The sequence below is a fragment of the Marmota monax genome, unplaced genomic scaffold, assembly GCF_021218885.2.
Source record: "Marmota monax isolate L192 unplaced genomic scaffold, Marmota_monax_Labrador192_F-V1.1 WCK01_AAM20220418_F8-fsc00416, whole genome shotgun sequence".
NCBI lineage: Eukaryota > Metazoa > Chordata > Mammalia > Rodentia > Sciuridae > Marmota > Marmota monax.
The window spans coordinates 174,309-188,065 of NW_026694067.1; the positions used below are offsets into that span (position 1 = coordinate 174,309).

General features: G+C 39.6%; 1 pseudogene; it reads right to left on the reverse strand.

Moving 5' to 3' along the window:
• Positions 1 to 2,155: 2,155 nt before the first annotated feature.
• On the reverse strand, positions 2,156 to 3,885 carry LOC124106637 (ADP-ribosylation factor-like protein 5A; annotated as a pseudogene).
• Positions 3,886 to 13,757: the final 9,872 nt, after the last annotated feature.

Below are 13,757 nucleotides of genomic sequence, written 5' to 3' on the forward strand. Positions count from 1 at the left end.
ATTTTACGTTTTATAGAAGAAAGTTTTAATGTTTTGACAATACTTGTAGTATATATTATTATTCTTACCAAAATCTTCATGAAATTTAAAGCATTGATATTAAAATTAATTATTAATTTTCTTGAATATTCTAAAATGTTCCAGTTTGGATGACTATTCAGATTTTCAGGGCGTAAAAGTTACACAAATAGAGTACACAAGAGTATGTAGTTAATATAGAATAATTCTGTTTACATTTAAAAATACCTTGTATTTTCAAACTTTGGAAAAAAAAAACACCTAAGCAAACAAAAAGTACTTTGGGTCAAATTATGTCTCAGTACAAATAGTATATCAAATTTCAATAAATTATAAACCAAGAGCACTAAAAATATTGCATTATTAATTGTTAAAAAATGCATTTACATGGTGAAAGAGGACATAAGAAAACTTACAGAAACAAAAAGACTCAAACGTAGTATTCCAACTTGTAAAATAAGAAATATAAAATATAAAATATGCAAATTAAAAAGTTGAAAATATTGCTTGGAAAATTTTTATACCTTAGTTGAACTCTCAATTTCATTTTAACTACTTGACATATACAATTTAATACTTAAAAAGACGGCAGCTAAATTATTTAATAATGTTTATAGAATGCTACCTCTCAGGGTAGACATGTTTCACACAACAGTTTTAATTAAAATATTGTTAGAGTCTGTAAACAAGTCAGGATGGCACCTGGAAAATGTTAGAGTCTGTAAACAAGTCTGGATGGCACCTGGCATTTTGCCAGAGGGAGTGATTTGTGAAGTAATGCCAGCGAGCCATTAAGTGTGGAGATTCCTTATTGGTTGACTGCTGTATTGAGTTTATGTTAATTAGATAAGCTATGTGGAATGTATAAATACCTCTGTTGTCCTACAATAAATGGCTCCTACTCCTGCTGTATCAATCTACACAAGTTATTCGTCACCCCCCCCACCCCCACCCCCGTTATTTTGCTGCAGCCGGACTGCGGTAAAATATCACTTGATAGCTTTAGTTACAATTTTTTATGGACTGATAAATGGATTAACAATATATTCATTAATTTAGACCAATATAAGGAATAATCTGTTAAAGGCTCACTGTGCAATTCTGCCCTGCGAAAGCCAAGAACTTGCAGATAGTATGTTCAGTTAGATTACAGCTTTCCATGTGTGTTTTTCATCAACAAAATGGGTATATAATGTCAAGCTTTTTCCTGATGTTTTTTGTTTTTGTTTTTTGAGAGCAGCTCAATGATTTAATCTGAGGTGGGGGTGGTTAGTAGAATACAGATAGCATAAAGAAAATTATAAATTATAAAATGACATTTAACACCAATGCCAGAGCTGAGCACCAGGGCACACGCCTGTAATTCCAGAGGCTAGGGAGCCTAAGACAGGAGAATCTGAGTTCAAAGCCAGCCTCAGCAACAGTGAGGCACTAAGCAACTCAGTGTGACCCTGCTTCTAAATATAGAAAATAGGGCAGGGATGTAGCTCACTGGTCAAGGGTCCCTGAGTTCAATCCCTGATACCAAAATAAAAACAAAAGCAACCCACCAATGCCAGTACTTATTGCATTAGGATAATTACTAATTTTTGTGTTGTTTACTGTTCTTTAGAACATAAAGCCATTAACTTAAAACGTAAGGTATTTACATCATACATACACAATCTTAAGCAAAATACATTGTTTCATAAATAACATGATATTTTTGAATATTGGAAACAGTATCTGTGCTGATTTGTATTTTGACTTAGTGGAACAAGAGAGAACAACATGCAATCAAAGGAAAGTATTTTTTTATGTGTGATTAAAGATGTGGAGGGCAACATTCAATCAAAGCTCTTAAATTTCAAAACCTCTTCCTCTCCCTTTGTACTTACCACAGGCTACACATTGTCTTGGGAGGATTCATTGTGAAAAATGTTGATTACAGCTTTATAGAGTAATTTGGAAGGAACCAATGAGAAAACACATTGTAGGGTAAGACTTCATCTTGTTTTCAAATATGTGGTCTTGATTTTTCTTATATAAAAAATAAACCATTTTATTACAAATATATCTAAACCATGAATTTTTGCAGCTTTCAGGTAAAGTCCAGTACTTTGTTTATACAAAGTCTATGAGAAGAGTTCAATAAATGTCATCTGATCCTAAATTGTGACATCTTCCATTCAAGTCCTTAGCATAATCCCTCACCAGTAAGAGCACAGCATGACTGGATAGACCACTGATGATCTTTAAAAGAAGTTAGCTTCAAAAATTGGCATATTTCTGCTAAAGTCATACATTCTTGTCTATTAGCAAAAATCAGTAATCCATTTTTTTTCTAATTGATTTTTTAAATAAATAAATAAATAAATGACAGCAGAATGAATTACATTTCTTATTACATGTATACAGCACAATTTATCATATCTCTGGTTGTATATAAAGTATGTTGACATCAATTCGTATCTTCATACATGTACTTTGGATGTTGATTTCTATCACATTCCACTATCCTTACTAATCCCCTGCCCCATCCCTTTCCCTCCCACCCCTCTGGTCTATCTAGAATTTATCAGTTCTTCCCATGCTAAGCGAAGTTAGCCAATCCCCCTCACAAAAAAAAATGCCAAATATTTTCTCTGATATAAGGAGACTGACTCATAGTGGAGTAGGGAGGGGAAGCATTGGAGCATGGGAGTAATACAGTTTTTCTTAGGTCCTCATGCACTAATAGTTTGTATTGTTCTTCTTTAGTTACAGAAATCTCTGTCTGTACTGTCCAAAACTACTATTACAAAGTTCTTGTTAGTATAAGTATTCCAGGAAGAACAAAGAGATTCTTGGCCACCAATATCCCACATTAGGAAATGTACATCATTAATCACTATCTCTTTTACCTTACTTCCTATTGTAAAGGATGTATGTACATTTTTATTAATAGAAAACTATTGAAGGTGGGATATCACTATTAAAGTATGCTTTCCCCCTTCATGTGAATGTAAATACTTCCTTTCCACGATTTTTATTATTTTTAAAAGTCTGCTTTTTTTTTCATTTTTTTCGGTTTGTCTACCAGATACTTCCCCAGGAAATAGATGAAATTAGCAATTAAAAATCAAGAAGTCACTGAATACCACACTGAAAAGATGGTATTTGAGCAAATTTTGAATGTTAAATTAAAAAAAAATGGCAAACACTTACTTGAGTTCTACCGATTCTTGTTTCATTTTTCTACTCTTTTTGAGTTAAAATGTGTCATATATTGTTAAATCACACTTATGGCTTCTGTGGTCTTCTTTTGCAATGTGACCAAGTGACTATTATAATTCTTATGCAGTGTGACCATTATAAAGCTAACCTTTTCCTTTAACCATATTTTGGCACCACAGCCAAAAAGAGAAGAAATGAAATGGAAGCTCAGACAATAGAGAATGAGGATTGAAAACTGTCACTAGTCTTCCATATTTATTATATAATCTAAAAATATTTATCTGAAGGAAATTGATTAGATATTTGCCTTCCACATCTTTAATCACACATAAAAAATACTTTCCCTTGACATGGAGCAAACCTAAAGAAATTATAAAAATATTGAAAAACTAACATCCTTTTTTCAGCAACAGCATATTTTCTATGATGTCCTCAAATATTTCAAGAATCTATGGTTTACATTAATATTGTGAGAGTTAAGTACCTTTTTAAATGTACTATAATTTTCTTCTTGAAAATTTTTAAGTAGAACCTATAATTTTGAACTCAAAAAAGAAAGAAAGAAAGTTATTAAAGATGGTAGTTTTCCCCCACATTGTCCAACCCTACAGTGATAATTTTGTTACCCTGATTAGTGAACAGCCTCCATATCCTGGTGAAGAGAATTCCCATTCTTGTGCAGTGGACCCCCTCCAGCTACCTGGGCCACATGGCTTGGCCTCCCCTGGCTCAGACTAAAAAATAGAGAGAAGCATTTGAGCATCCACTTCTGCTGCTGTTGACATTCTCACACTGGTCACTGGTCCTCTTCCAGGGAACCAAGGGCAGGCTAACACCCAGGGCACTCTGCTCTGAGCAAGGCCCCATCACTGCTGCCACCTGCTCCTGGACATTGCCACCACTTTGTCTGCCACGAGTTTCATGGGCTCTGGTCCTCCCCTAGCTCCTCTTAGGTGACTGCAATCTGGATTTTTCCTTGTTTCTAAGGTTTCGGAAATTTTCTGAGCATTTCATTGGAAAGATTGTGCACTCCTTTAGTTTGTATTTTGGAAACACCAATGATTCTTAGATTTAGTCTCTTAATGTTATCCCAGATTTCTTTAATATTATGGTCAGGGTTACTTAACATCTTTTCTTTATTTTTGACTCTATGTTCAATAGTATATACTTTGTCTTCAAAGCCTGACATTCTGCCTTCAAAAATGATTTATTGAGTCTTTCATTTCCAGAATTTCCATTTGCTTCTTTTTAAGAATCTCTCTTTTTATTGAAATGATCATTTACTTCCTGTATTTTATCTCTAGTTCATTTCTTAAATCTTTTAGTTCACTGAACATTTTAACTATGAACTTTCTAAATTCTTTCTCCATCATTTCCTCAACTGTGATGTCAATGGGATCAGTTGTTGATCAGTGTTGTGGGCTATTTGGAGATTGCTTGTTCCTTTACTTTTTCACTTATAAGTCTATCCATCTGCTAGGATGATTATTGCTTTTACTTTTATACAAGGGACTATTTAATGAGCTGCTTGCTCTTAAGAGAACCATTTGGGGTGAATATCCAGTTGTTTATGCTTACTACACTCAATGTGTGTCCTCTTCTCAGCATCAGCACCACTTGAGAGAGTGATATAAACACTGAACCCTGTTTATACAATCACTTCAGAACAAACCATGTACTAATCAACCTTAGGAGAAACAAAAACTAGTTGAAACTGTTCTTCACAGTTCCTCTAACCCCAAGTATAAAATTATAGTAATGATCTGGAATTTGTTGATGAATTAATTAGTAAAGATTGCAAAATTACTATTACATTACATAGTAAAGAAGAGGGAAGAAGAGATAAATTGCAGGGGGGGAAAGGGAAAAAAGATAGAAAAATATCAAAGGAAAAAAAAACATGCTGGTTGCCTTTCTCCTAGACAAAAAGATGCTGATCTCACCCACTGTTCTCTGAAGATCAGACCCTAGGATAACTACTCAGAAGTATTCTTCATAAAAAGGTATCTACCTTTCTTCAGATGGTAATACACATTTATATGACCTCTGTTTCAGAATACTGTTATACAAATTACTATCATGAATATTTCTTATAAGAGCCTGTTGCACTGGAACAAAGAGCCCCTGGGTGATGCAGTTGTCCTCTCACCTGCATGAGCTTCAACCTCCTGGTGATTCCAATGACCTCAAGGCCCTTTTGAGTACAGAGTCCATCTAAGAAATCACAGTCTGGGTAGCATTTGTCAACAGAAGCTAGGGGACCACACCATGAAGAAGCATCCTAGGGGCTGAGGGTGAGTCTGAAGAGCTGTTCCTTCTCACTCTATCCCTTGTGGGTAAGTGCTGCTTTGCACACCAAAATCTCCTCCAGCAGCAGCCTGAAGCTAAGGATAATTTGCATAATGGGCATCAATCTCTTAGATTGGAATAAGAGAGGACTTGGAGAAGCCAGCCCAGACTAGGCCTCAGGATGCAGACTCAGGGGAACCTCCACCATAGTCTGCACCCCTCTCCTTCTTGGGCTTCTCTCTTACTGCACAAGTTCTTCCTCAAGGGACCCACCCATGGAGCCCAGGGCAATGGGACATACCTGGAGCTGGATCTCAGCTCAGCCTGACCCTGCCTGTGGGGGTGGGGGGCGAGATGCTCAGGATTTCAGCCCAACACTTGCTGTGAGTCTGAGGGACTGTAGCTGCCAGGAGAGAGGAGCTGCTGCTCACATGCTCAATGACACCACCCTCCAGTCAGCCCATGGGACACTGGATTGACCCTAATGGGAGGGGGCTCCCTGAAAGCCCAGAGCATTCTTGAAGTGAGTCTTGACTAGGCAGGCAGGAAATTCATTGGAAGACTTCCTCAATGTTAATCCCACCTCTCCTTTTCTCTCTGTGGAGTCGCCTTGGCTTCATCTGACCTGACTCAGCCATCCTCAGTGTCTGGCCATCAGTAAGACAGAAGTAACACTGCTTTAAAGGCAAATTTGGGCATAAGTATGGATATTAGTACCAGCAGAAGCCAGGCAGGCTTCTTTCCTTGTCAATTATGATGATAGCAAATGGCATACACTATCCTTGGTCTGATTTCAGGTTCCAACATGGAAAACCCAGCCACCCTGACCACCAGCAGGACCAAGGCCACAGAAGAGACTACTTCTGTGCCATAGCACATGGCAGTGGGAACAGCTGGCAGTGACTCATGGTGATACAGAAGGGCATGTGGGTCAGTAAACACCTGCCCAGCGTTATTCTGTTTACCATCCACTGAGGCACAGGTATGACCTTGGCTCATGACTCACTCAGCTGGTTTCCCACTAAACCCAAGCTACAGAAGAAGAGTGAAGATACACACTGGAAATTGGGATATCCCAAAGGACTTGTTAAATCCAGGTGAGGTGGTGCATGCCTATAACCCCAATGACCCAGGAGGCTGAGGTAGAATTGCAAGTTTAAAGCCAGCCTCAGTAACTTAGGGAGGCCCTAAGCAACTTATAAAGACCATATTTCTAAATGAAATATAAAATAAGGGATGCATGTGTTGCTCAGGGGTGAAGCAGCCCTGGGTTCAAACTGTAGTACCAAAAGAAAAAGGAAAAAAAAAAGAATTTATTTTGGATTTTAAATTGAAAGTCATATCATTTCCATCCATAACCCTGTAGCAAATAGTACACAGTGTTCTGGATGGACAGTGTCTCTAGAGAACCTGGTTTCTACATTACACACCCACACTCTCTTCCCTCCATTTGCACAGAGTATTTCAGGAAAAGGACCTCCTTTGACAGGTTGGCCTTGGCAGAGAAGACAAAAGATTGTGAGCCCTGTAGGATGGCATGGACAGCATGACACATGCTGACCTGACCAAAGCAGTTCTCAGTGTCTGAGAAAAGATTGTCCAATAGCTCATACAATTAAGAAGTGTGCCCATGGGAGTTAGGTGAGAGCAAGGACCACCATATTCCTACACCCAAGAAGCAATGCTCGCATTTCTCCTAAATCTGATCAAAACTTAACTTTGTGTAGCATAAAAGTAAGTACATGTTTGTCCTTGTGGAGATAAATTCTGGGATAGGAATGTACTCATTTCATGGTGTACTCCCCTAGGAGGAGGGAAAAATGACACCAAATAATGCAAAGACAAGTCCATGAAAGAGATCAAGAAACCAGAATGTGTGAATGATCTTGGGATTCAGACCTAATCTATGGCTAGTCTTTCAATGCTATTAAAGGTATTTTTAAAAGTTGGTTCCAATTAGTTTTACATGACAGGAGAATATATTTTGACACTTTGTACACAAATGGAGCACAACTTCTCATTCCTCTGAATGTACCCGTGCACAGACACACCAGTAACATAATCATTCATGTTTACAAGGTAATAATGTCTGTCTCATTCCACCATCCTTCCCAGCCCTACATCCTCTCCACTCTCCTCTGCCCAATCCAAAGTTACTTCATTCTTTCCTCTACCCTTCAATCTTAATAGATCAGCATCTTCTTATCAGAGAAAACATTTGACCTTTGTTCTTCTATCAACATAGTTCTTGAAATACTGGCCAGAGCAATTAGACCAATGAAAGAAATTAAAGGGTGATGTATATGAAAAGAAGAATTTAATTTAGCACTATTTGCTAGAAGACCCAGAAAGCTCCACCAGAAAACTTCTAGAACTAGTAAATGGATTCAGCAAAGTAGCAGGATATAAAATCAACACCCATAAATCAAAGGCATTTCTGTATATCAGTGACAAATCCTCTGAGAAGGAAATGAGGAATACTACCCCATTTACAATAATCTAAAAAAAACCCTTGGGAATCAAATAAAGAAGTGAAAGATCTATACAGTACCCAAAGAAAAAAATCAAAGAAGACCTTACAAGATAGAAAGATCTATCTTGCTCTTGGACAGAAAGAATTAATCTTATCAAAAAGGATTGGCCTATTTTGCTTAGCATGATATTCTTAAGTGCCACCCATTTACAGGCAAATACCATAATTTCATTCTTATTTAACACTGAGTAATATTGCATTGTGTATATATGTTATATTTTCTTTATCCATTCATCTGTTGAAAGGCACCTAGGTTGATTCCATAGTTTAGCTGTTTCGAATTGACTACTATAAACATTGATGTGGCTGCAGCACTGAAGTATGCTGATTTTAAGTCCTTTGGGTATAAACCAAGGAGTGAGAAAGCTGGGTGAAATGATAGCTCCATTACAAGTTTTCTGAGGAATCTCCATACTGCTTTCCATAATGGTTGCACCTAATGAACTAAAAAACTTAACACAAAAACAAAACTAAACAAACAAACAAACAAACAAAAGCACATAACCCATTCAATAAATGGCTAAAGAACTGGACACCTCACCGAAGAAGAAATACAATTGTTCAAATATGTTGGTATAGGGCATAGGCATCTCTTGAACATCTCTAGCAATTAAAGAAATGCAAATCAAAACTATACTAAGATTTCATCTCCTACCAGTCATAATGGCAATTCATGGAGAATATAAGCAACAATAAATGTTGGAGAGGATATCGGGGGAAAAAGATATGATGTCCATTTTTTAATAACAAGACAACTTGCCTGGATAAAAATTGTGAGCTCAGTGCAGCCAACTGTTTCTCTGGACAACTGTTTTTCTAGAATATCCTGAAGTAAAGATTTACTTAAGTAGTATTTACTCCTGCATCCTCCTGAACCCAAGTGTTCTGGGTTGGATATTGAAGCTGACCCAGGTGGCCTCTGTCCTCAACAACAACATACACACACTGTGGGATGACAGAGATCATGAGACAGGGAGGAGGAGGTGAAGTTTTCACAGGGAAACAGACACATAACCATGAGCAAGGCTGAGAGGGGCTGGGTCAGCCATCCCAGTTCTGCAGGTTTTATCCACCTTCAGATGGAAATGACATTGTGAGGGAGCCCCCAAGGAACTGCTGGTGTTGGGTACAGACTGGGAGAATGGCTCCCCCAACCAGATCAATGGCTGCCTGAGCTGGAGTGTGATTCTCCCTGCAGGAGCTCCTTGTCTGAAGCACGTTCAGGCTTCTCTCACCCTCTGCAGGGCCTCTTTTCTCCCACCACCCTCACTCCTTTCCACACCTCATTGATCTCCACTCCATGGCTTCCTGTCCCAAGCCCTCCCCTCTGCACACTCAGGCCTCTCCTTCTGCTCCTTCCCAGACCCTGCAGAGGAGACTAGGCCCAGAGATATGACCAGAAGATTCTCTGACCCTCCTTCAGGCCAGCCTGGGGGCACCATAGCAAACAGCCCCAGAGGTTGTCAGCCTCCTCCATAGTCAGGTAGTTAACAGGGGACTGGCATGAGCCCCCTGGTGGCCATCTCCTATGCCCTAGACCAACATATCAGGACTTCCAAGTAGACTACAGAACCACCCAGCCACAGAGGAAAACCTCTAAGTACTTGGTGGATGCCACTTGCTTTAAGTACCTGACTTTACCTGCTCAAATATACTACATAGCTAAAGGTTCTTTGTCACCAAATTGATGATGTCTGGCTCCATCCTCATCTTTCATTGGAAATAAACAATTTACTGTACAAATGAAAACTTAGATCACAGTCTAAACATTGAGAAATGAATATCATTCATTCAATCACTGAAATGCTTGTAAAGAGCTTTATGTTCCACAATGACTAACCAATATGAAACACAGGCAGTACTAAAAGAGAAAAATCTAAAGTGTGTGGATAACTTGTTTACTATTCTTTATGCAATGAGTGGTTCATCCCAATGATTGCCATGACCACAACACATTATGCACTCTTCAGGATCAGTGTGGCCCTAGAATAGCTGCTGGATGGCTACCCTGAAACCATGTATAATAGCACCTACCTCGGTTCAGGTCATTGGCCTCAGAACTTCATCCTTTATTGGAGCATGACAGAGGACAGAGCTCTGGGGCATTTTTATAATGATCTGAATGTCTCTTTTGCCCCTGTCTGCATAGGAAACCAACAGAGGCCTTATAACCAGGTTTAGCACAATCTTCACAACCCCAAGTCTGGCCCTGACCCTAAGTTTTGCCCTGGGCATGTTTCAGGATGCAAAACACCAAGAATAAGCTCCATAGAATCATCATCCTTCAGCCTGTGGAATCTTTTAAGTCTCTGATGACACAGGTAGAGCTTTCACCCACCTATTTAGCAGAGAGAGGTGCAGGCACCACTGCAGAGAGAAACAGCAGGAGCCAGGCCAAGCCTGAAGAACAGAGCAGCCTCCTCACTTCCCAGAGATTCTCCAGCTCTAACCTGGACACAGTCCTTGGAAACTATCACTCACAGCGTGAGCAGGCCACCTGGAGACCTTCAGACCATGGTTAGGGGCAGTAATAAGCTGTGTGGAACACCAGACCCATGTCCTGGCTTGGCTCAAACATTATCCTTCCCATACTGGTCATGCTGTGCCACCAAGAGCCCAGAACCAGAATTCAGGACAGCTGGGTCAACTGAAGTTCTGTGGGCATCAGTGTTACCAAATGTGAAGTGCTAACATATGCTGATCTCACAAAACTTATCTTTCAGACATACATGACATAAAGCCAGGATAGAGTCTTACTAATTAAATATAGATTTTCTGTGGTATCCAGAAGAGGGCCTCAGGTCTTGGAATTTCCTGTCCTTATTCTGTAGGAATCCAAGGAAATGGGCTCAGCCAGGGGTGTGTTGTCAATAGTGAAAAGGTATTTCTGGATCTGACCAAGTAGAAGATCCAGGTTTTATCAAAAGGGCATTTGCAGCTAATGTGGGAATTTATGACCATGATTATGAAGTGTGGTATGAAATAAAAATTGTAGCTATATAAGTGATGGTAATGTGGTGATGATGATGACCAGGACAGAAGGAACACTACTAAGCTTTCCTGCCAGACACCTCCTGTGCTCCCACTGACCCCATGGCTGCTCTTGTTGTTGTTAAGTAGGGGGGTGCCATTTGTGGCTGTAAATACACAGGTGCCTGACTCCACAGACAGGATCACATTTACTTTTGTCTAGTCTTATTTTTTATTGTTTTGCTAAGTAGTTCTTTGGTCATGTGCACCTGAATTAAATTCCCAGTACCCCCTCCAAAAGTTTCATTTCATTAAAAATGGTATTTTCTCATTGTAGATCCCCAAATTTGGGGATTCTCATATGAGGCTTGACATGAACACAAGATTCCTTCCCCATGTTTCTTCTCTGTCTATGGCAGAGACTTTTGGATCCCAGAGCCAAAACCTCTGCCTGCATCGATGTCATAGCCACCTACTACTGAAAGTCCTGCATAAGTTCCCTTGTTCCTGATACTTGGATAATTCCACCTCTCCAGGGTGGATATGCTATTTCCAGAACCTGCTTGACCATGGTTTTCTTTTTTCTTTTACATCTGAATATACTTTAGAATAAAGTATCCTTTTGCGGCATATGTGTCATAATGCTGAATCAATGACACCCTAATCATTTCTGATAATATGGGGCTGGAATCTTATGACTTATGTGCTTTTGCCTGAGTGCATGTGTCTCATCAAATCTCCCTACTTAACTGGCCACTCCAAGTAAATAAAAATTATATGGTCAAATTTTCATGACATGGTAGATTACTTGGATATTTTCTTGGGTATATGTATGCTCCAATCCCACATAGAATATTTAATGACAGGGAAGGGAGATGAAGGTGAAGGGACCAATCATGTATGTGTTCATGGGATTAATGAAGCTAAAGGGATAAATTAGATGTGTAGACATGGCTGAGATCCAATAAGTCATTATTTACAATTGCAGGCAGCAGGATTAGGGGATGACCCTGAATTGTACTATTGCTATGTTGTTGCAGGATCTCTCTTTGAGTTCTTTCCTTGATGCAGTGGGGTCTGGGATATAGTATTGTTTCATATCTGGAAAAAAGGGGAGAGATCCATGTTGCATTGAAACATTGCCCTAGCCATTCATGATGATTATTTTTAGAGGGAAAAGGGTTCCAGTCTTTTCAGTTCTATGGATGCAACCTGTAGCTTTCTGCAGGAAACAACCCACGATCCCCACCCCCCCACACCCATCTTGTTCACTCTGTAGAAGATGCTGCTGAATTTGGCCTCATCTCAAGCATGTTCATGGAAAGTATGAAAGTCCTTCAGCACCTGCCCAGGAGTCAGCCTGACCTCAAAGTCTCTACATGTTCCTGACTTTACATTAAGTAGAGGCTTTTGCAATCCATTCCTGCATCTGAAACAAAAATATCTTCACTGGTTATTGATAAACAATTGAAATACATTTCTAAAAAGAAGTTTGGAACGCTGAGAAGTCCATAATTAAGGTAATAGCTTATTCAGTTCCTGGCGAGGACTTCTGTTTCTGCATCATCACACTCAGGAAGAGTTGGGACCAAACCAGGGCCAAATTAGTATTCCAGGCCCTTTGATTTGGCATTCATCACAGCCATGTGAGAGAGTCCCTCAAAGCATTATTGGTTCCATAAAGGTGACTGTTACATTGAGAATTAAATTGCATCATAGTTTTGGAGGAGGAGATATGGCAATGGATCTGAGACCAGTCAGGCCTGCCTCAGCTCAGCAAGTCCATATCTGGGATGGGCAGGATGCTCAGGATTCTGTTCCAGAATGGGGATTATGAGATTGAAATCCTTACACTGTGCTCCTTGGCTTGGGTAAACCTGAGGGTCTACAGAAACCAGGAGAAAGGGGCAAGATTTTTCCTTTATTCAAAGGCTGCTTCCACTCACCAGGCTCATGAACCACTAGATTGATGTGAGCGGCACCATAATGGCACAGAGAGTCAGTGGATCACATTCAGGACTTGGGGAGGGGATTCTTGCAATTGGATTTTTTTATTGTCATACCCACAATTTCATTTCTCTCCTTGAAGTGTTTGTGGCCTCCTACAAGGTGACTGGGCTATCCTTAGTATTAGTGGCTCTATGACAGACATTCAGGGTAACCTCTGGGAGTAAAAACATTGGAAGCTCTTATATGAACTGGTACAGCAGAAGCCAGGCCAGGTCCTGAGATCATCATCTACAGAGACAGCAACAGGTCCTTAGGGAACTCTGACTGATTTTATGGCTCCAACTCAGGGAATGATACAATTCTAACTATCAAGTTGGTACATGATTTGGACAAGGCTATTACTGTAAGGAGTGAAGGTCACATGGCAAAGGCAGAAGGGTAATTGAGAGAGAACCCTGCTCCCTGCATGGTTCCCATTTTGCTTCCCAGTGTGGCCACACTGTTGGGAAAGAACTGGCCAGAGTGAATGAAAGTTTTCATACCTTTTTTTACATTCCAGAACGTGTATGTTTGGTTCCTGGACCTCTCCAGGCTCAGCTGATTCCATTAAGATGGCCAAAATGCTTAGAATGATTCAACTGACAATTCCTTAAGAGTCTAGAAATTATGTGTCAAGCATCACAAAATGTATGAGAACTACATAGAGTAATCATCAAATACTGTCATTTTAGTGTCTGAGAAAAGAAACATCAGTTTAAGATATTATAAGTTTTGGAGCCTGCACTTGAATGTGTTCCTGCAG